This window comes from Canis lupus, chromosome 35 (genome assembly GCF_011100685.1).
Source record: "Canis lupus familiaris isolate Mischka breed German Shepherd chromosome 35, alternate assembly UU_Cfam_GSD_1.0, whole genome shotgun sequence".
Classification (NCBI taxonomy): domain Eukaryota; kingdom Metazoa; phylum Chordata; class Mammalia; order Carnivora; family Canidae; genus Canis; species Canis lupus.
Window position 1 is genome coordinate 3,971,656 of NC_049256.1, and position 23,666 is coordinate 3,995,321.

The window sequence follows — 23,666 nt, forward strand, 5'->3', positions numbered from 1 at the left end:
CACATCTTCTTTATCCATTTGCCCCACTGATGACATTTAGGTGGTTTGCATAACCTAACTATTGTGAACAACGCCTTAATAAATAGTAATATTTGAGATATAAATATAGGAGTGCATACATCTCTTCAATATCCTGGTTTTCATTTCCTTTGGGTGTATACTCAGAAGTGAAATTGCTGAATTAATGGTAGATCTATTTCTAATTCACATTGTTTCCATAGCGAGTGAACAAATTTACATTTCCATCAACCGTGTACAAGGGTTTCCTTTTCTCCACGTCCTTGACAATACTTATTTTCTCTTATGTTTTTTTCCTTATGTTCTTGACGACAGCCATTCTAACAGGTGTGAGGGAATATCTCATTGTGGTTTTGATTTGCATTTCCTTGATTATTAGTGACAATGAGCGTCTTTTCATGTTCCTGTTGGCCATTTGAATGTCTTCTTTGGAAAACTAGTTCTTCTGCTTATTTTTAAATCACATTGTTTTTGTTGTTGAGTTCTATGAATTCTTTATGTATTTTGGATGTTAAACCTTTATCTGAAATTTCTCTCCCATTCTGGAGGTTGCCTTTTAATTTTGTTGATTGTTTCTTTTGTCGTGCAGAAGCTTTTAAGTTTGATGCAGCCCCAATTTTTTATTTTTGCTTTTGCCGTTTGTGTTTTGGTGTCATACCCAAAAAATAAATTAACTGGAGACCAGAAAAATAATAGAAAGGATACACAAAACTAACCCCTGCGGGGAGCCCGATGTGGGACTTGATCCCAGGACCCTGGGGTCATGCCTTGAGCTGAAAGCAGACGCTCAACTGCTAAGCCACCCAGGCATCCCAATACCGTTTTTATTACTATAGTTTTGTAGTATAATCTGAAATTAGGAAGTGTGATACCTCTGGCTTGGTTTTTCTTAGGATTGCTTTGGCTATTCAGGGGCTTTTGTAGTTGCATGAAAAATTTTAGATAGTTTTCTATTTCTAGGGAGAATGTTATTAACATTCTGATAGGGATTGCACTGAATCTGGCTAAATCTGGACATTTTAACAATATCAGTTCTTCTATTCCATGTATACGGGATCCCATTCCGTTTGTGACTTTTAAAATTTCTTTCAGCACAGTCTTGTAGTTCTTGTACAGATCTCTCATTTCTTTGGTTAAATTTATTATTTAGGTTTTCTCTTATGCTACTGTGAATGAGATTTTTTTCTTTTTTTCAGATGCTAAATTTTTAGTGTACAGAAATGTAACTAATTTCTGTGTGTTGATTTACATCCTGCAACTTTACTGAAATTGTTGGCTAGTTCCAACAGCTTTTTGGCTGGGTTTTTGATACACAAAATCATTATCATTTGCAAGTAGCAATAATTTTCTTCTTTTATTTCTTTATCTTTCCTAATTTCTTTACCTAGGACTTCTAGCACTATATTGAATAAGAATGGTGACAGTAGGCAATCTATCTTATTCCTGATCTCAGAGGAAACACTTTCAATTTTTCACTATTGAGTATAATGTTAGGTGTGGGTTTGTCATAAATGGCCTTTATTATGTGAGGTATGTTCCTTCTATAGCCAAACTGTTGAGGATTTTTATCATGAAAGGATATTCTATTTTGTCAAATGCTTTTTCTGCATTTATTGTGATATTTATGTAATTTTTATCTTTTATCTTATTATTGTGATGCATCACATTTATTGATTTGCATGTGTTGAACCATACTTACATCCCGGGGATAAATCCTGCTTGGTCATGGTATGTTATCTTTTTAATGTGTTTTTGAATTTGGTTTGTTAATATTTTGTTGAGAATGTTTGCATTTACATTCTTCAGGGGTATTGGTCTGTAGTTCTCTTGTAGTGTCCTTATCTGCCTTTGGTATCAGGTAATGCTGGCCTTGTAGAATAAGTTTGGAAATTGTCCCAACTCTTCAATATTTTGGAAAGGTTTACAAAAGATTGGTGTTAATTTTTCATTAAATGTTTCATGGAAATCACCAGTGAAACCATCTGGTCCCAGGGTTTTCTGTGTTGGGAGGCTTTTGATTACTGATTTAGTCTCTTTACTCATTATTGATTTGTTCAGATTTTTTATTTCTTCTGATTCAGTGTTGGTAGGCTGTATGTCTCAAGGAATATATCCATATTTTCCAGGCTATCAAATGTGTTGGCATATAATTTTCTTAAAAGTCTCTTATAATCCCATATATTTTTGAAGAATCAGTTGTAATATCTTTTCTTTCATTTCTAATTTGAATCATCCTTTTTTTCTTAGTTTAGTGTTTATCTTTTCGAAAAAAATTAGCTCTTAGTTTTGTGTATCCTTTCTATTATTTTTCTGGTCTCCAGTTAATTTATTTCTGCTCTGATTTTATTATTTTCTTCCTCCTGCTAACTTTGGGCTAATTTGTTCTTTTTTTTTTCTATTTTCTTGAGACAAAGTTAGAATGTTCATTTGAGATCTTTCTAATTTCTTAAACTTTTTTAGCGAGAGAGTGAGTGAGAATGAGGGCGGGGCAGGAGGAGAGGGAGAGAGAATCTTAAGCAGGTTTTACACCCAGCACTGAGCCTGACCCAGGATTTGATCTCATAACCCTTAGATCATGACCTAAGCCAAAAATCAAGAGTTGGACATTAGCTGATTAAGCCAACCATGTGCCCCTCTAATTTCTTTCTTTCTTTCTTTTTAAGATTTTTATTTATTTGAAAATGAGAGAAAGAGAGAGTGCATGAGCAGAAGGGAAGGACAGAGGGAGAGGGAGAAGGAAGCTCCTTGCTCTGCAGGGAGCTGACTGTGGGGCTCAATCCCAGGATCCCTGAGATCATGACTTGAGCCAAAGGCAGATGCTTAACCCATTGAGCCACCCAGGCATTTCCCCTCTAATTTCTTTTTCTTTCTTTCTTTTTTTTTTTAAGATTTTATTCATTTATTCATGAGAGACACAGAGAGAGAGAGAGAGAGAGAGAGAGAGAGAGAGAGGCAGAGACACAGGCAGAGGGAGAAGCAGGCTCCATGTGGGGACCCCGATGTGGGACTCAATCCCAGGTCTCCAGGATCACACCCTGGGCTGAAGGTGGTGCTAAACCTCTGAGCCACCCAGGCTGCCCTCCCCTCTAATTTCTTAATAGATATATTTATTACTATAAACTTTCCTGTCAGAACTACTTTGGCAGGATCCCATAGGATATATGTTCTTTTTTCATTTTTATTTGTTTCTAGATAGTTTTTTATTTTCCCTTGTTGTCTTCTTTGATCCTTTGGTCATTCAAAATGTGTTGTATATTTTCCATCTTTCCTCTCATTGTTAATTTCTAGTTTCATACTGCTGTAGATAGAAAAGATAGTCTATGTGATTTTAATATTCTTTTTTTTTTTTATTTTAATATTCTTAAATTTGCTAAGACTTGTTTTGTGTTTTGTGTCCTACCATATGATCTATCCTGGAGAAGGTTTCATGTGCATTGGGGAAGGATATTTATTTTGTTGGTTATGAATAGAATGGGTGATATATATATATATATATATATACACACACACACACACATAAATACATATATGTATGTATGTATGTATTTGGTCCGATTACAGTACAATTTCAGTAAATGTAAAGTAAATGTTATTGTATTATTCTCTCTTTCTCACTTCATATTTGTTATTATTTCCTTAATATATTTAGGTGCTTCAATGTTGGGTGTGTATATATTTATGAGTGTTATATTGTGATTGACATATGGATCCCTTTATCATTATATAATAACTTTCTTTGTCTCTTGTTACTGTTTGTGGATTAAAATTTATTTTGTCTGATGTAAGTATGGCCACCTCCACCTTCTTTTGGTTTCTACTTGCATGAAATATCTCTGTCACTTCACTTTGAGCCTATTTGTGTCTTTAGAGCTAAAACGAGTCTTTTATACACAGCATACTATTGGGACTTATTTTTTTAGCCCTCTAGCCACTTTATGACTTTTGATTGGTGAATTCAATCCATTTATACTTTGAGTGATTATTTAGTATTATCATATATAATATAAATGATATATAATATAATTACTATTGCCATCTTATTGTTGGTCTTCTGGCTGTTTTTTTTTTTTTTAATCTCCATTGCTTCTTTCTTTCTGTTTCTCCCTACCTTTGAAAAAAAAAGAAAGTGGTGGTTTTCCATGATGGTATGTTCTGTTTCCCCTTTTTTAATGTTTTGTGAATCTATGCTAGATTTTTCCTTTCTGTTACCATGAAAATTACATAAAATATCTCAGAAATAAGCAGTTAATTTTATGCTAATAGCAACTTATCCTCATTCACCAAAAAGACCACCTTTTCACTTCTTCCTTTCTATATTTTTTTATGCAACAATTGATCTCTTTTTATGCTGTGTATTTGTTAACAAATTATAATAGCTTTAGTTGGTTTTAATAATACTCTTTTTTTCCTTTATCTGCCATAATATAGTTATGTGGTTAGCACATCATTCTACTATACAGTTACATTTTGCAAAATTCCATCTTTACCAGAGTGTTTGTATTTTAATGTTTTCATGTATTTTAGTATGTTTTCTGTTGCCAATGAGTGTCTTTTCATTTTGGCTTATAGAAACCCCTCTGAACATTTCTTGAAAGTCAAGTCTAGTGGTGATGAACTCCCTCAGCTTTTGTTTATCTGGGAAAGCCTTTATTTCTCCTTCATAACTGAGGAACAACTTTGCCAGATAAAGTATTCTTGGTTGGCAGTTTTTATCTTTAACACTTTGAATATATTATTCCAATTTCTCCTGGCTTAGAAAATTTCTGCTGAGAAATCCACTAATAGCTTAATGGTGGTTCCTTTGTAGGTTACTTTCTTTTTTTTTTTTCCCCTGGCTGCCTGTAAGATTCTTTCTCTATCATTAATTTTTGGCAGTTTCACTAGAATATATCTCAAAGAAGTTCCTTTGCATTGAGATAATAAACTGTTCTATTAACTTATTGAAATTGTATGTCTAATTCTTCCCCAGTTTTGGGAAATTCTCAGCTTTTATTTCTTTAAATGAATTCTCTACCCACTTCTTTCTCTTCTGTTTTTGGTACATCAATTTTTCTTATATTCCTCTTTCTGATAGAATCTGTTAGCTCTGATAGGTTTCCCTCACTTAAAAAAAGTCTTACTTTTCTTTCTTCTTCTAAGCTGAATTATTTCTATTTTCCTATCGTCTAAGTCATTTATCTTTTCTTCGAGCAGATCTGCCTTGCTACTGATGCTCTTGATTGCATTCTTTATCTCATTCATTGAATTCTTCAATTCCAGAATTTCCATTTGATTCTTTTTATAATTTCCATACTTTTGGTAAAGAACTTATCTGATCATTTTTTTCCCCCTTGATTTCATTGAATTGCCTTTCTAAGTTTTCTTGCAGCTCATTGATCAGTTCCTTGTACCAGAAACTTGCTGGTGATTTATGACCATTATGGATGGATCCATAGATGCCAAGAGGCATGAGAGGAGCTATTAAAGCCCCTAAAGGAAAGAATTTTGGGCAGGAGTAGCACCAATGGGAATGCCTGTTATATTGTAATTTGGACAAATCATAGAGACTTTTTGTAGAAAGTATCATGTAAGGTGGGCTGATTTGTGAATAATAGCATAAATGGGCTTAGGTAAAATTTATAAATATATGTTATCTCCAGAATCTGAAAAGACCTAAATAACATTGGGCTTAATTTAATGTGGGTGCTTAGAGTGTCAATCATTTCTTGACAGTGTCGGGCATGGAATATCTCTTGATTTATCAATTTTCAAGAATTTAACCAAGATAGTGGGGCCTTGTAATATTCGGGGCAGTGGTCCATGCTATTTTTGTGAGCTCCTCTGTGAATATTTGTCTATCAGATAAATTTCCCCAGAGGAGGATGTCATTCATATGTTATAGCTGTGCTCTTGGAGAAAGTTGGATGTGGTTAAGATATTGCCTGCAAAGATTCCATGTTTTAAACTCTGCCCAAATCTCTCACTAATCCCCAAATCATGTATGTGCATTATGAACACAGACTCCAAAGAACTCCAGCAGCTAAGACTGAAGAAACTGAACTGAGATTTGAGCTGAGACAATCAATTTGTCCCAGTTTGCCCAGGACTTTCCTATTTTATATCTGAAAGTCCCACTTACCAGGAATCCCTATCAGTTCCAGGCAAATTGGGATGCTTGGTCACCCTAGCTACTTACTCAAAAGACTGGGTTTGCAGTTTGAATCTGGTAATAACTGCCTGCTAAAATAAACAAAGAAACAAACACACAAATAAACAATCACACTTCAGGAAGAGTATAATAAAATCCTGAGTTTCCACAACATAGCAATCATAATGATTAAGATACAATCCCAAACTACTATTCATGTGAAGAAATAGTCAAATGTAATTCATTTTCAGAAAACAATTACTGGAGACTAACACTCAAGGTGGCCAAATTTTTGGAATTAATAGGCAAACATTCAAAAACATGTATTTGGGGACAGCTTGGTGGCTCAGCAGTTAAGCATCTGCCTTTGGCTCAAAGGATGATCCTGGAGACCCTGGATTGAGTCCCACATCAGGGTCCCTGCATGGAGCCTGCTTCTCTCTCTGCCTGTGTCTCTGCCTCTCTCTCTCTCTCTCTCTCTCTCTGTCTCTCATGAATAAATAAATAAAATCTTTAAAAAATAAAAATAAAAACATGTATTTGGGATCCCTGGATGGCTCAGCAGTTTAGTGCCTGCCTTTGGCCCAGGGCATGGTCCTGGAGTCCCAGGATCGAGTCCCACATCAGGCTCCTTGCATGGAGCCTGCTTCTCCCTCTGCCTGTGTCTCTGCCTCTCTCTCTGTGTGTCTCTCATGGATAGATAAAATCTTTAAAAAAAAAAAAACAACAACATGTATTAACTATGCCCAATTTTATAAAAGAAAATGCAGTCACAAAAAATGAAAAGATAGGCCATCTCAGAAGGGAAATAGAAACTATAAATTAAGGGCCCCTGGGTGGCTCAGTCAGTTAAGTATCTGCCTTTGGCTTGGGTCATGATCTCAGGGTCCTGGGATTGAGCCCTGCGTTGGCCTCCCTGCTCATCCGGGAACCTGCTTCTCCCTCTCCCTCTGCCTCCTCCCTGCTGCTCATGGTCATGCCCTGTATATCTCTCAAATAAATAAAATCTTTTTAAAAAGGAACTATAAATAAGAATGGAATAGAAACTCTGTCTTGAAGATAAGTCAAAAAAATTTTCCAATCTGAATAACACAGAGAAAAAAAGATTAAAAAATAATGAACTATCTAATGGATCTCTGATACAACACTAAGAAATGATAGAAATAGAATCCTGAAAAGAGGGGGTAGAGAAAATGAGTCAAAAATTTTTTTCAAGTTTGATGAATAAATGATTAGGTCAGTGAGTGTTACCGTGCTCACTGTTGTGCTTCCTCTCAGTGGTCTTAGACACATGCATTTTTTTAATTAACAAGAAAATATTATTTTAAACAATTAGAAATGAAATCACTTAAAATGGCTTTTGCTCCCGGTGTTTTAACAATTTTTCTTTTGTTGGCAAGCCCCATACTTTCAGTCAGATTGGGTGTTAAGTATCAGGAAACCCTGAAGACTTTCATGTATTCATGTGTTAGAATTTACATATGGCCGATAACTGGCATTCACTGTGGTGTATACCTCATTAGTCCCCTACTCACATTTTCTGCCCCCTGTAAGTGACCAATGGCTCCTCCTTTATTTATTCATTCATTCATTTGTTCATTCATTCATTTAGAAGTGAACATAACCTCAAGATTTTATTGTCTTTAGTGTCTTCATAATATATCAAAATAAGGAGCTTAGAAGTGGATCACTTGGCCTTCTCTCTTCTTATCTCCTCCCAGTTCCAAATGCTTGCATCTCTTAATAACCAGCATTCTCTTAGATCTGCAGTTGGGCTCAATATATTCAAGCCTCAGTACAGTTTTCTTTGTAATTTTAGCTTTTTTCCAGAAAGCGGCTTAGTCTGCCCTCCACAGCCACTCTGCTTCCTGTCAGAATGCCACCTTCCCTCCTTCCCTGGGCATAAAGATCTTTGCCTTTCTCGTGCTGTGTCATTTTATGGGGTTGGTTCTTGTCACACTTCCTGTACAAAGTCCAGCAGGTTTTAGGAATGTTCACCATGTTTGTGAGAGCGCTGTCTGCGCAGAAAGCTCCTCCATTATCTAGAACTTTCTCCTTGAGCAGATACAGTCGTATCTTTAAGACTGACATAGGCTTCAGACCATGGCGCAATAGGGGTGAGGAGGGCTCTTCCCATGCTCTTCCGATGTGTGGTCTGGACTTTGCCAAGTTGTTAGTGTTTCCAAGCACGACCGGTGTAACTACAAGAACCTTGGTGGGGGCTGCTCATAATTATAACCCATATTGTTTGTTTATTTACTCACTTAAAAAATATTTATTGAACTCTTAGTAAGAGCCCAGCTTTGTGCTAGGTGCCATGAATAACAGCAAATGCTCAGACCTGAGACTGGTATAGCACAAGTTATGTGCCAGGTACTATTCTAAGTGCTTGACATATATTAACTCAGTGAATGCATACTGTGTGGTAAGGACAGTGACAAAAATTGGTACCAGTTAACACCCTTTATGAGGGGTAATAAATCAAACTGACACCAACATCTGAATCCACCAAAAAAATGATTGAGAACTAACTTGATCAGGAGACGAAAGGAGTGAATGAAGGTGAAGGGCAAACAAGGACATAACCAAACTGCACCAGGATACTGTGCTGGGCACCGAGTGAGGATATGGGGTGCTTTGTTTGCATCCCCTACCGCTAGTTCTGGGGCTATGGGAACACCCTGCCTTTGGCCCACCCTGGACTCTGAGCACAAACAGCCTGACTAGAGGCAGAGCAGTAGTCCTCCCACTTTCCTGGGCAGGCCGGGGTTTCTGGTACCCATAAATGCCTGCAGCTCCTCCATAGACCATTGCAAGAGGGCTCACTGCAAGGCTGTTCTCTTCTAGATGAACCCCAGCTTGAGCCTGCGTCTGTGCAAGGCCAAGGCCAACAGATGGACATGCAGGTGAGCCTGTGGGTGGGCAAGTCGTGCAGTCCTTGCTGGGGTCTTGCACCTTGTGCAGCCATTCCCCCTGGGGCAGCACAGGCCACAGGACACCCCTGCCAGCCTGGGTGGTCTATCTGTGGTGGTTGGTTGCAGGGGCTTGATCCAGCTGTGGAAGGAAGGGGAAGATGATGAAAGGAAGGTGCTTTCAGACAGTATGGAGGCCAGCCAGCAGCAGCTGCCACCACGTCAGAGGGTGGTGGGCAGGAGGGACTCTGGCAGCCTGATGTGCTGGGGTGGGAAGATGATGCGAGTCCTTGGGACAGGAAGCACAGAGGACCACCAATCTGCTTAGAAAGCTCAGCCTCCAGTGTTTGGAACCAAAATATGGCTATTTTCACTATAAAAATCATAAAAACCAGATGGGAGAGTGCTTACATGTGGTGCATATTTGGGAGAAAGTTTATTTCAAACATCTTTGTTGCAAATGCCAAATGAATGTTGACATTTATTGAGTAGAAACAATCTGTGTCAGACCTATTGAAAGTCTCATTGCTCCTGTCCTCCAAAGAAAAGACACAACGAACTAAGGAAGTCCCATTGACAGAAACTGTGGTCGCTGCAAAGACAACAGGTTCTCCCACGGTGACATTTACAGCTCCAGGCACATCGTGGGACAGTGTGACTTGCACAGGGCACCCAAACTCTCTGGTAACTTACTAACCGTTCCCCTTTTTTGCCACTTAACTCTGAACTGACATTGGAAAATGGTTAGGCTTATGCACTTTTTGTAGGTTGTGTAACAGTTGTACAATGTGAATAGAATAAAATAAATGCATAAAAAAGTACGGGGAAGAAAGGATCATGTATTAAAGTATCTTGGAGCCTCGGGCCTCAAATGATAGGCTGACCTGACCCCACAGGTTGTGCGGGCTGTCACCATGTTCCACTGTGGTCCGTGGTCCCTCAGCAGCCTGCAGACCAAGGCTCACCTCAGGGAGGGGCACAGGGCTTCTCAGTTCAAAAGGGGATCACACCCCAGATTCCTGCCCTATTCTTGTTCCAGAGCCACTCCTTAGGGCACGCCACTGGTCTGACAACATTGTCTTCCTTTTGTCCTCCGTGGTGGGCGGACTGAAATTTCAGTGTGACATCCAGGAGTTGCCTGATAGGCTGGCAGCTGAGAAGACAATCAATGCCTAGAAGCACTTGCAGTCACAAGAAGGGATTACTGACATAGCAAAGGAAAGATTGCACAAAATAAGGATTTTACAGGCCTTCCTTTAGTGATTCTATCTTTGTAGCCATGGTTCTCAAAGTGTAGCCCTGCACAAGAAACATTAGTGTCACTTGGGAACATGGGCCTCTGGCAACAATCTAAGTCCCCCATGTGATTTTAGACTCTAAAGTTCCAGAAGGCATTTTAATCTTTCTTTGCATTGTTTCTTTCCCTGAAGAAGTCCATTTTATACCCTTCCAATGATATCTGGGTAGTCATACTTAGATATTTTTCTAAAATGCTCTCTTAAACGGTGAACTTTGGCTTTTCGAAAGGGGTCTGTGAACTTCAAATCCAGTTTATGTTTTATTTATATGCAACCATTGAAATAAGGAAGGTTTTACATTTTTAAAACATTGTTAAAAATAAAAAGAGGGGTGCTTGGGTGGCTCAGTCGGTTGACTCTTGAATTTGGCTCAAGTCATGGTCTTGGGGTGAGGGGATCAAGCCCTGTATCAGTTCTGTGCTCTGCACAGATTCTCCTTGAGATTTTCTCTCTCTCCCTCTGCCCCTACTCCTCTGCCCTCATGCTTGTTCTCGGAAGGAAGGGAGGAAGAAAAGAAGAACAGAAGAAATGAGGAAATAAAGAAAGAAAACAAATAGGTGACAGATGCAAAATAGCCCTCAAAACCTAAAATATTTACTATCTGGCTCTTTAGAGAAAATGTTTGCTGATCCCTTCTTTTAGATTTCCTGAAAACCTTATTTACTTTGAATTAAACAGTCACATTTCTTCTGTAAATATGTTTTGACATCCAAAGTCAAGGTAGAATAAACTTGTTAAACAATGCTTTAATTTATAGAGCTGTATTTTTCTATTAGCGAAATTTAAATTCTGCACTGCTTTTTATAACTACCTATCCTCTGGTTGGAAAGGAACAGGATCCTGTATTTCACTCTCAATTGACAAGTATTTATTGAGAGGACATGAAAGATAATAAAGTTAAATTTTTCTTGAGTCCTTAGAATGCATTAGAGTAGTCTGGCATGTGAATGAATATAAGCTCTGTGATCAAAGCCTGTACAATGAGCTTTGGGAACACCAAAGGACACTTATTTACTATTCTGTTACAGGGTTACATACTCACTAATTTATCCTGTGCCTTGATGATGGACATTTTGTTTGTTTTCAATCTTTTTGTTTTTCTATCAAAACAACATTACCATGCATAACCTTGTACACAGTTTATTTCATCGATGTAAGACAAATTTTCAGGAGTGAAATTGCTGGGTTGAAGTTTCTGTGCTAAGAGACTAAATACACCAATGGACAATGACCAGACCATTGTCTGTATAATGACAATCCCCTGCTAATATCATAATCAATGGTGAAAGCATTCCCGCTATCTTGGGGCAAGACAAAGTGCCCAGTTTCACCACTCATAATGATATAGTGCTAGAAGTTCTAACAAAAGCAATCAGGCACAAAAAAGAAATAAGGCATCCAAATTGGAAAAAAAAATGTTACTATTTGCAGATGACATGATATTATACATAGAAAATCATCAAGACTCCCCCATAACACTGTTACAGTTAGTAAAGTTGCAGGATACAAAGTCAACATGAAAAAGTCTATTGTGTTTCTCTATACTAATAATGAACCATCAGAAAGAGAAATTAAGAAAAAATCACATTCATAATTGCATCAAAAGGAATAAAATACCTAGGAATAAATTTCACCAAGAAGGTGAAAAAATTAACATACTGAAAAGTATGACATTGATGAAAGAAATTGAAGAAGCCAAAAATAAATGGAAAGATATACCATGCTCATGGACTGGAAGAACTAATATTGTGAAAATGTCCATAGTATCCAAAGCAATATACAGATTCAATGTAATCCCTATCAAAATTCTAATGGCATTTTTTATAGAAATAGAACAAAAAAAGTCTAAAATTTGTATGAAACAACAAAGGATCCTGCATGGCCAAAACAATTTTGAGAAAGAACAAAACGGGAGGTATCACACTTTCTGATTTTAAGCTATATTCCAATGCCATAGTAATTAAAACAGTATGGTATTGGCATAAAAACAGACACATAGGGCAGCCCCGGCGGCGCAGCCCGGGGTGTGATCCTGGAGACCCGGGATCGAGTCCCATGTCAGGCTCCCTGCATGGAGCCTGCTTCTCCCTCTGCCTGTGTCTCTGCCTCTCTCTCTCTCTCTCTCTCTCTCTCTCTCTGTGTGTGTGTGTCTCTATGAATAAAGAAATAAAATCTTTAAAAAAAAACAGACATATAAGTCAAGAAGACAATAGAAATCCCAGAAGTAAACCCATGCAAATGTGATCAATTAATTTATGATGAGTGAGGTAAGAATATACAATGGGGAAAGGATGGTATTCCCCATGAATGGTATTGTGCAAACTGGAAAGCCATTTGTGAAAGAATGTAACTGGACCGCTAACTTACACCAAATATGAAAATTAACTCAAAATATATTGAGTCAAAAAAACTTTAATGTAAGACTTGAAACCATAAAACTAGAAGAAAACAAGTGCAAGTTCTTTGACTTGGTCTTGGTAATGATTTTTAAAAACCTGGCACCAAAAACAAAGGCAATAAGAGCTAAAATGAACATGTGGTATTACATCAAAGAGTTTCTGCACTAGCAAAGGAAACTAACAAGATGAAAAGGGAACTTATTGAATGGGGAAAAATATTTGTAAATCATATATTTCGTAAGAGGTTAATAACTAAAATACATAAAGAACTCATATAATTCAATAGAAAAACAAAGCAAAAAACCCACACAGTTAAATGAAAAAATGGGCAGAAGATGTAAAGAGACATCTTTCCAAAGAAAACATGCAGATGGCCAACAAGTACCTGAAAAGTTACTCATCATCATTAATCATTAGGAAAATGTAAATCAAATCCATGATGAGATATCACCTACATCTTATCAAAAAAGAAGAAATAGTATTGGCAAGAAAAAGGGAACTCTTGTGCACAGTTGGTGGAAATGTAAATTGGTGCAACCACTATGGAAAACACTGTGGAGTTTCCTGAAAAAAATGAAAAATAGAACTACCCAATAATTGAGAAATTCTACTTCTGGGTACTTATTTGAAGAAAATAAAAATGCTAACTCAAAAAGATATAGGTACTCCTATGTTCATTACAGCATTACTTAAAATAACCAAAACATGGAAACATCTTAAATGTCCATTGGTGGGTGAATGAATAAGAAGGTGTGACACACACACACACACACACACACACACACACACAGAGGAATATTATTCAGCCATAAAATGAATAGAATCTTGCCATTTGTGATAACATGGATGGACCTTGGAGACATTATGTTAAGTGAAATAAGTCAGGCAGAGAAAGGTAAATACTGTATGATTTCACTTGTAAATTGAATCTAAAAAACAAACAAACACACACCAAGCTCATAGATACAGAAAACAGATTTGTGGTTACCAGAGATGGGGGGTTGAGGGGTGGGCAAAGTGTACAAAGGGGGGTCAAAAGTACAACCTTCTAGTTATAAAAAATTATTAAGTTATGGGGATGTAATGTATAGCATGGTGACTGTAGTTAATAATACTGTATTGCATATTTGAAAATTGCTAAGAGAGTAGATCTTAAAAGTTCTCATCAGAAGGAAAAAAAATTTTTGTATCTATGTAGATGGTGACAGATGTTAGCTAGATTTATGTGGTGATCATTTCCCAAGGTATACAAATATTGAATCATTATTTTGTACACCTGAAACTAATATAGAGGTACTTGTCAATTATACCTCAATCTAAAAAAATCCAAAACCAAAAAGATAGAATTATAGGAGATTTTTCAGAATAGATGAGAATATACCTGAACAAATTTTGGAGGTAAAGAAAATGCTAATGGAACATCATCTCATTTTGTTTATGAAATTGAGCCTAAAAATGGAGACTTGCTTTGAAAACAGAAATTGAAACAGGAACTAGCCCCCTTTATCTGGACTACATCCTCTGGTAGAACAGTTTGAAAAGGGCTCTAGAACAAAAATGAGACAGGATCGTAGGTCAAGTGTAGCCCAGCAGATCAAACAGCTAGTTGGCCCACTCTCCAACTACCTACTGACAAAGATGCTTTTGATCTCCTAAACTTGAAGAAAAACCATCCTAGCTTACACACACACACACACACACACGCATGTGCATGCGCGCACACATATTCACTGAAGGCAAAGAAAAATCCCTCAATTCAGATCAATCATGATGCTCCAAAGAGGGAAAAGGGGAAAAATATCCTGCCAAACTCTTAAATAGTCAAGGTGAACTATCTATAAATATGGATGGTCGTCCTCATCAATTGTGGATAGGTGCTCTTACTACATTAAATCCGGCCACCCTTGGTTAATGTCTTTCCTGGAGTAAACAGACCACACAGGGGGTAGAATTTCAAATAGCCCAGGATCTTCCCTATCTCTCAGCCCTGAACCAGTCCTTTCTGCCCTATGATACCACCTCTGCAAATTTATTAGAGACTTACTCGCTGATGGATATTTGATATTAAACGAACACCAGAGGGACTATTTCTTGAGTTCCCAGAGGACTCCTGTGTTACAATCAAGTTGTGTCTGTTCTATCACTTTTCCCCTTCCATTATATTTAAGGTGGACTCCAGATCACAAGCAATGTAAGCTTGGGGTAAACTTTGCTTAGGATTTAATAGAACACTTTGAGCTTCCTGGAGAAAAGTTAGTTATAATAGTTATTTAAACAACAGTATAGTATGTATTCCCAGTATAAAGGTTTCTAAATATTTGGTATCATTAGTTTAAAACAAAAACACCTTGGGAAGCCAGTACTCATTTAAGAAAATCTTCTAACCCTGGATTTTGAGAAAGAGATTTATATTTCCATTAAATGATAATTACAGGAACAATCTCAGCAGGGTTGATTGTAGCAAGGCTGGTTTTTCTCCTGTCTTTATGATGCTGTGGGGCAAGATGGCTAAACCCAACACATCTAGGAAACCTCAAGTAAGGCCCTGGGCCTACCTGGTCTGATGGGCCCACTGCTGACTGGCCAGCCTAGCTGATCATTGCCGGTGAAGAAGGTAGGTCCAGTTCTGTGCCCTCCACATACTAGCACTAAGAGACCAGGATCCAGGTTTTACATATAAAGGGTTGATTTGGAAATGTTGGTAACCAATTCATTGAAACAACCAACCAGCCCTGGGCGGGCAATGTAAAATGTGGGCAGGCCACATTTAGGCCGTGGGCTTCCTGTCTATTACTCCTTTGCAGAGCACCATGTACTTCCCGAGGCTTCATTTAAAGCTTTTGGAGCATGAAAATCTTCCCAGGTGCCCTTTCCTTCTTCTTCCCTGTTGGCGTTAGGGCACCTTTTGCTCTTACTGTTCATGTCATATAAGTTAGCATTCTGTTGAAAACCGTGCTTCCTGTGTGTTAGCCTCCTGTCACACACCTGCTCTGTACTGTTTGGATCTGCTCTCTCCTCACACCAGCTCCCAGTTTGCTCCACCCTCCACCCAGTCCCTTGGGGGTGGGGAAACTGCAATGCTCCTAGTCTCCTCCATCCTCTTCCTCATACCATCAGTCAGCAAGTCTTACCAATTTTGGATCTTAAATATTTTTTCACAACTGTGCTGCATCCCTAGGACTACTGTTTTAGTTCAAAAGAGGACCTTTAGCATTTGTCGGACCAGTTGCAGCTGTCTCCTAAGCTGGTCTTCCCACATCTGCTCTTGCCCTATGCAAGTTTATCCCCCCCAAAGCTCCATAATGGTATAGCGGACACATAAACCTGACCAATCTCTTCCCCATGTAAAGCCTCTGGAGTGATAAGAGGGGTAAGTTCATTTAGGCTCCATACCTTTCCCACCAAGACTCCCCTCCCGACCACTTCCTTTTCATAACTCACGTTTTTCTGTGGCAAGCCCATGAATAGCATGTCATCCCTCTAGCTGAAATGCCATTTCCATCTCTTTGCCTGTCTCACCTGTCAGGGATACTTGTGCATCCTGAAGTGTAAAGGGCTCTCCCTTGGGTTCTGTAGCACCCCTGGGTTCTGTAGCAGCTCTGAACACTCATCAGTCTGATTATTTGTTGTATCACATCAAATATATCTATTCCCTGACAGATTACTCCTTCATCAAAAATCCCCTTGAGGGCAGGGAATGTCACTTGCCCATTTTTTCCCCCATTACTTTTTTTTTTCAACATGTTGGATATCTTGAAATTCACTTTCTAAATTAAGGCACAGTAAACACCTAGGGCAATGTGACAAATACTAAGTCCTATGGTTGGTACTAGACAGACAGGGATCCACATGACAGCTGTGTGACTTCCCAGCTGGTGACCACACAGCCCCCAGTTTCCACTGCTGTGAAGAGGGAGGTCTCTGCATGTGCTGGGGCCTATGTATCTTATTCATTTTTATTTCCCAGTGCTAACACAGGTCCTGGTACATAGCAATGAACTGATGAATATTTGTTGGACAAAACTAGTCAAGAATGGTTGATCTGATCTCTGTGGCTCCCTTCCCCAGCAGCTGCTACCATTCTGGACTTTGGGCTTCCGAAGTGTCCTACCCTCACGTATGGAATGTTGGGGACTGAGTGTTTACGTTACTCTAAAATTCATATGTTGAAGGCTTAACTCCCAATGTCACTGTATTTGGAGAGGAGGCCTTAATGGGGGTAATAAAAGTTAAATAAAGGTCATGAAGGTGGACCCTGATCCAATAGGATTAGTGTAATTCTGAGATACCAGGGAACTTGGAGTTTCTCTTTTTGTCCACGTGTGAAGCAAGTAGGTGGTCAGCCATCTACTTACAAGCCAAGAAGAGCACTCTCACCTGCCAGAACTTTGATCTGGTACTTTCCAGCCTCCAGATCTATGTGAAATAAATTTCTGTGTTTAAACTACTCAGTCTATGTGGGTTTTTTTGTTTGTTTGTTTTGTTTTGTTTTGTTTTGTTTTTAAATAGTGGCCCAAGCGAATCAACATAGGAATCCACAAGGAAAAACCAGCAAGTGACAAAACCTGACTCTTCTTCCAAATGCCAGGAGCTGAGATGACTTCTTAAGATAGAAAGTGTAAAGAGATAATGTACATTCTCTCATTTGGTCCAAGAAGAATACTACCATCTTTCAAACTACATGATAACATGTGACTGTATCTCAGTGATAGGTGGACTGGCCCTTGTAGTGGTTTCTATTTCAGTTAAGATTCTTTGGTTGCAAATGACTGAATTTTAACTCATATTCATTTAAGCAAAATAGGAGATTCATCATTTTACTTAGTTGGGTGGGTTAGGGGCAAAGCCAGAGGTGATCAGAGTCACAGATATTCTCTTAGCTCTGTCTCTTCTCCCCTCCCCCAGCTTCTCTCTGATTCTGCATGTCTCTTCTACTCTAAATAGGCTTTATCACAGAGCCAGGGCCAGGGCCATAGAGGATGCGGACTCTCTTCTTTAAAATCTTGTGATCAGGGATCCCTGGGTGGCACAGTGGTTTAGCACCTGCCTTTGGCCCAGGGCGCAATCCTGGAGACCCAGGATCGAATTCCACATCGGGCTCCAGGAGACCCAGGATCGAATCCCACGTCGGGCTCCCGGTGCATGGAGCCTGCTTCTCCCTCTGCCTATGTCTCTGCCTCTCTCTCTCTCTCTCTCTCTGTGTGACTATCATAAATAAATAAATAAAAATTAAAAAAAATAAAATAAAATCTTGTGATCAAAGAAGAAAAAGCTCTTTCAGGCCAGGTACAGCTAAAAAACATTCTGGGATGCGCAGCAACAGCCAATGTCTAGTGCATATTGCACATTGTGGGTACGTGATGGCACCCCCTCCAGGCCATATGCTTTGAACAGACATTTTCTGGGCATACAGGATCATGGAAATTCCCTTTCAGGGGCACTACTGACCGATCATATGATGCCTGCAGTAGCTTCTCTTCCCTATAGAAGAGAAGAGGGACACCTGGCCCTAGTCCTGGCCCCATGGGATGTTTCCATGTTTGCCATGTGCAAGCCAGCATACACATTGCATTTGGCATTATGTTGGCATTTGTCTGGATTCATATCGGGGGAAAATTTTTTAAAGGTAAAATTTTGAAATATCCTCTTAAGAAGGGAAGACAGTGGCAGAGTAGGAGGACCCTAGGCTTGCCTCATCCCAAAAATATAGCTAGATAACTATCAAATCATCCTAAATACCCCAGAAATCAACTTAAGGCCTGGCAGGACAAAATCCACAACTAATGGCAGAGAAGAGCCACATCAAAGATGGTAGAAAGTATGGAGACTTGGTTTGGGGAAGAAACAGATCGTGGTTGCCACAGTGGGGAGGGATCCATGGTTGAGTAAAAAGGCCAGAGACAGAATAATATACAGGGAAGTATATGGGGAAAATGAATTCTCATAGTAGTTGCCTTGGAAAGCAAGAGAGGCTGAATTTCATGACTCCTGGCAACCAGGGGAGGCTTAAAACCTGGAGTTCTAAAGGTCAGTGGGCTTTGCTCAGGGACACCCCAGAGGCGTTGGGTTACCTTGGTAGAGAAGGCAGGGCAAACAGCCCTTGGTCATACAGCATGGAAACATGGAAACAGTGATCTGAAGAGCACCTGGGGCACACAGTGGGGAGGTAATTGACTCATGTTGGAGTGTGTCACAGAGAGGCAGCACACAGAGAGAACTGGGAACAAAGGAACTGTCAGGGCCATTTTCCTCTCTTTCCCCCTCAGCATAAACACAGAGCCACCTGGGGAAACCAACACAGCATGGGCTCTCCCTACCTAACTTGCTTACAGCAGCCCCCACCCCACCCCCATGCTCCAGTGGAACCGCTCTTCCCAGTCACACCTGCCTCAGTCCCAGCACAGACAGCCCTGTTCCCCAGAAGACCAGCCCAAATCCCTATTCATACTGTGTCTCCTGACTCAGGAGTTTTGGGCAATTCTGACAGCAGTAGCAACATATCTCATTTCACAAGCAGAACAGAGCACATTTAGTAAAAAGCCACCACATTTAGGTCAGGGACCAAATACTGACCACAATAGGCAAGGCAAGGAGAATCTCTGCAGATGACTGGCTTGAAAGGATACAATAGCTGAGGGCACACAGCACACCTTGGACACATCCTCTAAAGTACCAGGCCCTGGGAAAACAAGGGACACTACAAAGCAGGGCACTATGGGATCTCTTCTTCATAGGCCATTGCCCTCAAGAACAAGAGAAGTAGCTAATTTTCCTAATACATAGAAACAGGCACAGAGACTTAGACAAAGTGAGAAGACAGAGAAATGTATCTTAAGTGAAGGAATAGGACAAGGGCATGGCCAGAGATCTAAGCAAAGCAGACATAAATAACATGCTTGAAGAAATATTTAAAGCAATGATTATAAGGATACTCACTGGACTTGGAAAAGAGTAGAAGACATTAGTGAGACCCCTACATAAATTTAAAAAAACCTTGCAGAGGTGAAGGGCTGAATGCATGAAATGAAAAACATGTTTGTTGTATTGACAGCAGGCTGGTAGAAGCAGAGGAATGAATTAATGACCTAGAAGACAGAATAATGGAAAGAAATAAAGGAGAATAGAAGAGGGAAAATTATGCAAAATGGTAATAGACCTAAGAAACTCAGTGACTTCATCAACATAATAACACTCACATTATAGGAGTCCCAGAAGAAGAAGAAGAGAAAAAAGGGAACAGAAAGTTTATTTGAAGAAATAATGGCAGAAAACTTCCCTAATCTGGACGAGTAAACACATATCCAGATCCACGAGGCACAGAGAACTCCCAAGAGATTCAACAAAAACAGATCCACACCAAGACGTCTTATAATTAAAATGGCAAAATATAGTGATAAAGAAAAAAATTAAAAGCAGCAATGCTAAAGAAGACAGTTACATATAAGGGAAATCCCATGAAGCTATCAAGGAATTTTTTTTTTAGCAGAAACTTGGCAGGCCAGAAGACAGTGGCATGATATATTAAAAGTGCTGAATGGGAAAAATCTGCAGCCAAGAATACTCTATCCAGCAAGGCTATAATTCAGAATAGAAGGAGAGATAAAGAGTTTCCCAGACAAACAAATGCTAAAGGAGTTTGTGACCACTAAGCCAGCCCTACAAGAAATATCAAAGGAGACTCTTTGAGTGAAGAGAGACCAAAAGTGACAGTATGGAGGTAGGAAACACAAAAGCAGTGAAAATGAGTATTTTAATAAAATATCAGTCAAAGATTCAGAAAATGAAAACATGTAAAATCTGATACCCTATACCTAAAACATGGGGAGAAGTGGAGTAAAGAATGGGTTCAAACATAAATGACTATCAACTTAATATAGACTGCTATATGCACAAGAGGTTCTATACAAACCTAAAGGTATGTCAAAAACCACCAATAAATATGCAAAGAATAAAGAGAAAGAAATCCAAATATATAACTAAGTAAAACCAGCAAGTCATGAAAGAGAGAAAGACAAGAAAGGATCAGAGATATATTCAGAAACAACCACAAGACAGGTAAAAAACAAAAAGGCAATAAATACATATCCCTTGATAATTACTTTGAATGTAAATGGACTAAATGCTCCAATCAAAACACATAGATAGGGTGTCAGATGTTTCCCTTGCCTTGGAGATGTGCAAGGTCCACAATAGCCAAACTATGGAAAGAACCCAGATGTCCATCAACAGATAAATGGATAAAGATGTTGCATATATATCCAATGGAATACTACCCAGTCATCAAAGAGATGAAATCCTACCATTTGCAACTACGTGGATGGAACTAGAGGATACTATGCTAAACAAAATAAGCCAATCAGAGAAATACAATTATCATATGATCTCACTCATATGTAGAATCTAAGAAACAAAACAGGATTACAGGGGAAGGGAGGGAAAATAAAACAAAGTGAAATCAGAGAGGGAGACAAACCATAAGAGACTCTTAATCATAGGAAACAAATTGAGAGTTGCTGGAGGGGAAGTGGATTGGGGGACAGGCTAACTGGGTGACGAGCATTAAGGAGGACACTTGAAGTAATGAGCACTGAGTGTTATATGCAATTGACGAATCACTGAACTCTACCTTTGAAACCAATAATACACTATATGTTAATTAATTGAATTTAAATAAAAATTTTAAAAAAGAAATAGGGTATCAGATGGATAAAAAAAAAAAAACAAGATCTGTCTATATGCTGCCCACAAGAGACTCAGTTTAGATCTAAACACACTTGTAGATTGAAAATGAGGGAATGTAGAAACATTTATCATGCAAATGCATATCTAAAGAAAGCTAGAGTCATCATACCTATGTCAGAGAAAATAGACTTTAAAACAGAGACTGCAACAAGAGACACAGAAGGACACAATATAATAGCAAAGGGGACAATACAACAAGAAGACAACAATTGTGTTTATGCACCCAACAGGGAGCATCCAAAGACATTAAATAGTTAATAACAAACATAAAGAAACTCATTGATAACAATACATTAATAGTAGGGTGCTTTAATACTGCACTTACACAAAGGGACAGATCATCTAAACAGAAAATCAACAAGGAAAAAAATGGCTTTGAATAACACACTGGAACAGATGGATTTAACAGATATATTCAGAGCATTCCACCCTAAAGCAGCAGAATACACATTCTTTTCAAGGGCACATGGAACATTCTCCAGAACAGATCACATATTAGGCTACAAAACAAGCCTCGGCAAATACAAAAAAGATCAAAGTCATACCAAGCATCTTTTCTGAACACAACACTATGAAATGTGAGGTTAACCAGAAGAAAAAAGTTGGCAAGAATACAAATGCATAGAGGTTAAATAATATGCTACTAGACAATGAATAGGTCAACCAGGAAATCAAAGAAGAAATGAAAAAGTACATGGAAACAAATGAAAATGAAAACACAATGGCCCAAAACCTTTGGGATGCAGCAAAAGAGGTTCTAAGAGGACGTACCTCAGGTACCAATATAGGCCTACCTCAGGAAGCCAGAAAAATCTCAAATTAACAACCTAACCTTACTCTTAAAGAGGTTAGAAAAAGAACAACAAATAAAACCTTAAGCCAGCAGAAGGGAGAAAATAATAAAGATTAGAGCAGAAATGAGTGATACAGAAACGAAGAAAGCAACAGAACAGACCAATGAAACCAAGAGCTGGTTCTTTAATAAAAAAATAAAAATAAATTGCTGAATCTCTAACCAGACATATTAAGGGGGAAAAAAAAGAAAGGACTCAAATAAATAAGATCACAAGTGAGAGAGGAGAAATAACAAAACAACATTGCAGAAATAGGGTTACAAGAGAATATTCTCAGACTATTCCAAAAACTGGAAAAGGAAGGAAAACTTCCAAATTCATCCTGTGAGGCCAGCAGTACCCTCATCCCAAAACCAGATAAAGGCATCACAAAAAAAGAGAACATAGCCAGAGAAAGAGAGAGAGAGAGAAACTTTCAACAACATAGGTTTAGAGGGAATAGACCTCAACGCAATAAAGGCCATACCTGAGAAGCCCATAGCCAACATCATCCTTCGTGGGAAAAGCTCTCAGTCTAAGGACAGGAACAGGATAGGGATGCCAACCTTTACCACTTTTATTCAACATGGTACCAGAAGTCCTAGCCTCAGCAGTCAGACAACGAAAAGAAATAAAAGGCATCCAAATTGGTAAGGAAGAGGTAAAACTGTCACTGTTTGCAGATGACATGACACTCTGTAAGGAAAACCCGAAAGACATCATCAAAAAACTGCTAGAATTGGGGCACCCAGGTGGCCCAGTCTGTTACTCATCCGACTCTTGGTTTTGGCTCAGGTCATGATCTCAGGGTCGTGAGATTGAGCTCCTCGTGGGACTTCATGCTTCTGAGCATGGAGCCTGCCTGGGATTCTCTATCTCCCTCTCCTTCTGCCCCTCCCCTGCTCTTGCTCTCTCTCTCTCCTTCTCTCTCCCTCTAAAAAACAACAACAGCCACAAACTAAAACGCTAGAATTGACAAATTCAGTAAAGTCTCAGGATATAAAATCAATGTACAGAAATCTGCTGGATTTCTTTACACCGATATTGAAGCGGCAGAAAGAGAAATTAAGAAAACCATCCCAATTACCCCAAATAATAAGATACCTAGGAATAAACCTAACCAAAGATGTGAAAGACTTGTACTCTGAGAAAGCTATAAAATACAGAAAGTAATTGAAGATGACACATAGAGATGGAAAAACATTTAATGTTCATGGATTGGAAGAACAAATATTGTCAAAATGCCTGTATTACCCAGAGCATTCTACACATTTAATGTAAGCCCTATCAAAATACAAACAGTATTTTCCACAGAACTAGTACAAACAATCCTAAAA

General features: G+C 38.7%; 1 pseudogene; it reads right to left on the minus strand.

Annotated features, from left to right (window-relative positions):
- Positions 1-7,821: 7,821 nt before the first annotated feature.
- Positions 7,822-8,146, minus strand: LOC100685396 (annotated as a pseudogene).
- Positions 8,147-23,666: the final 15,520 nt, after the last annotated feature.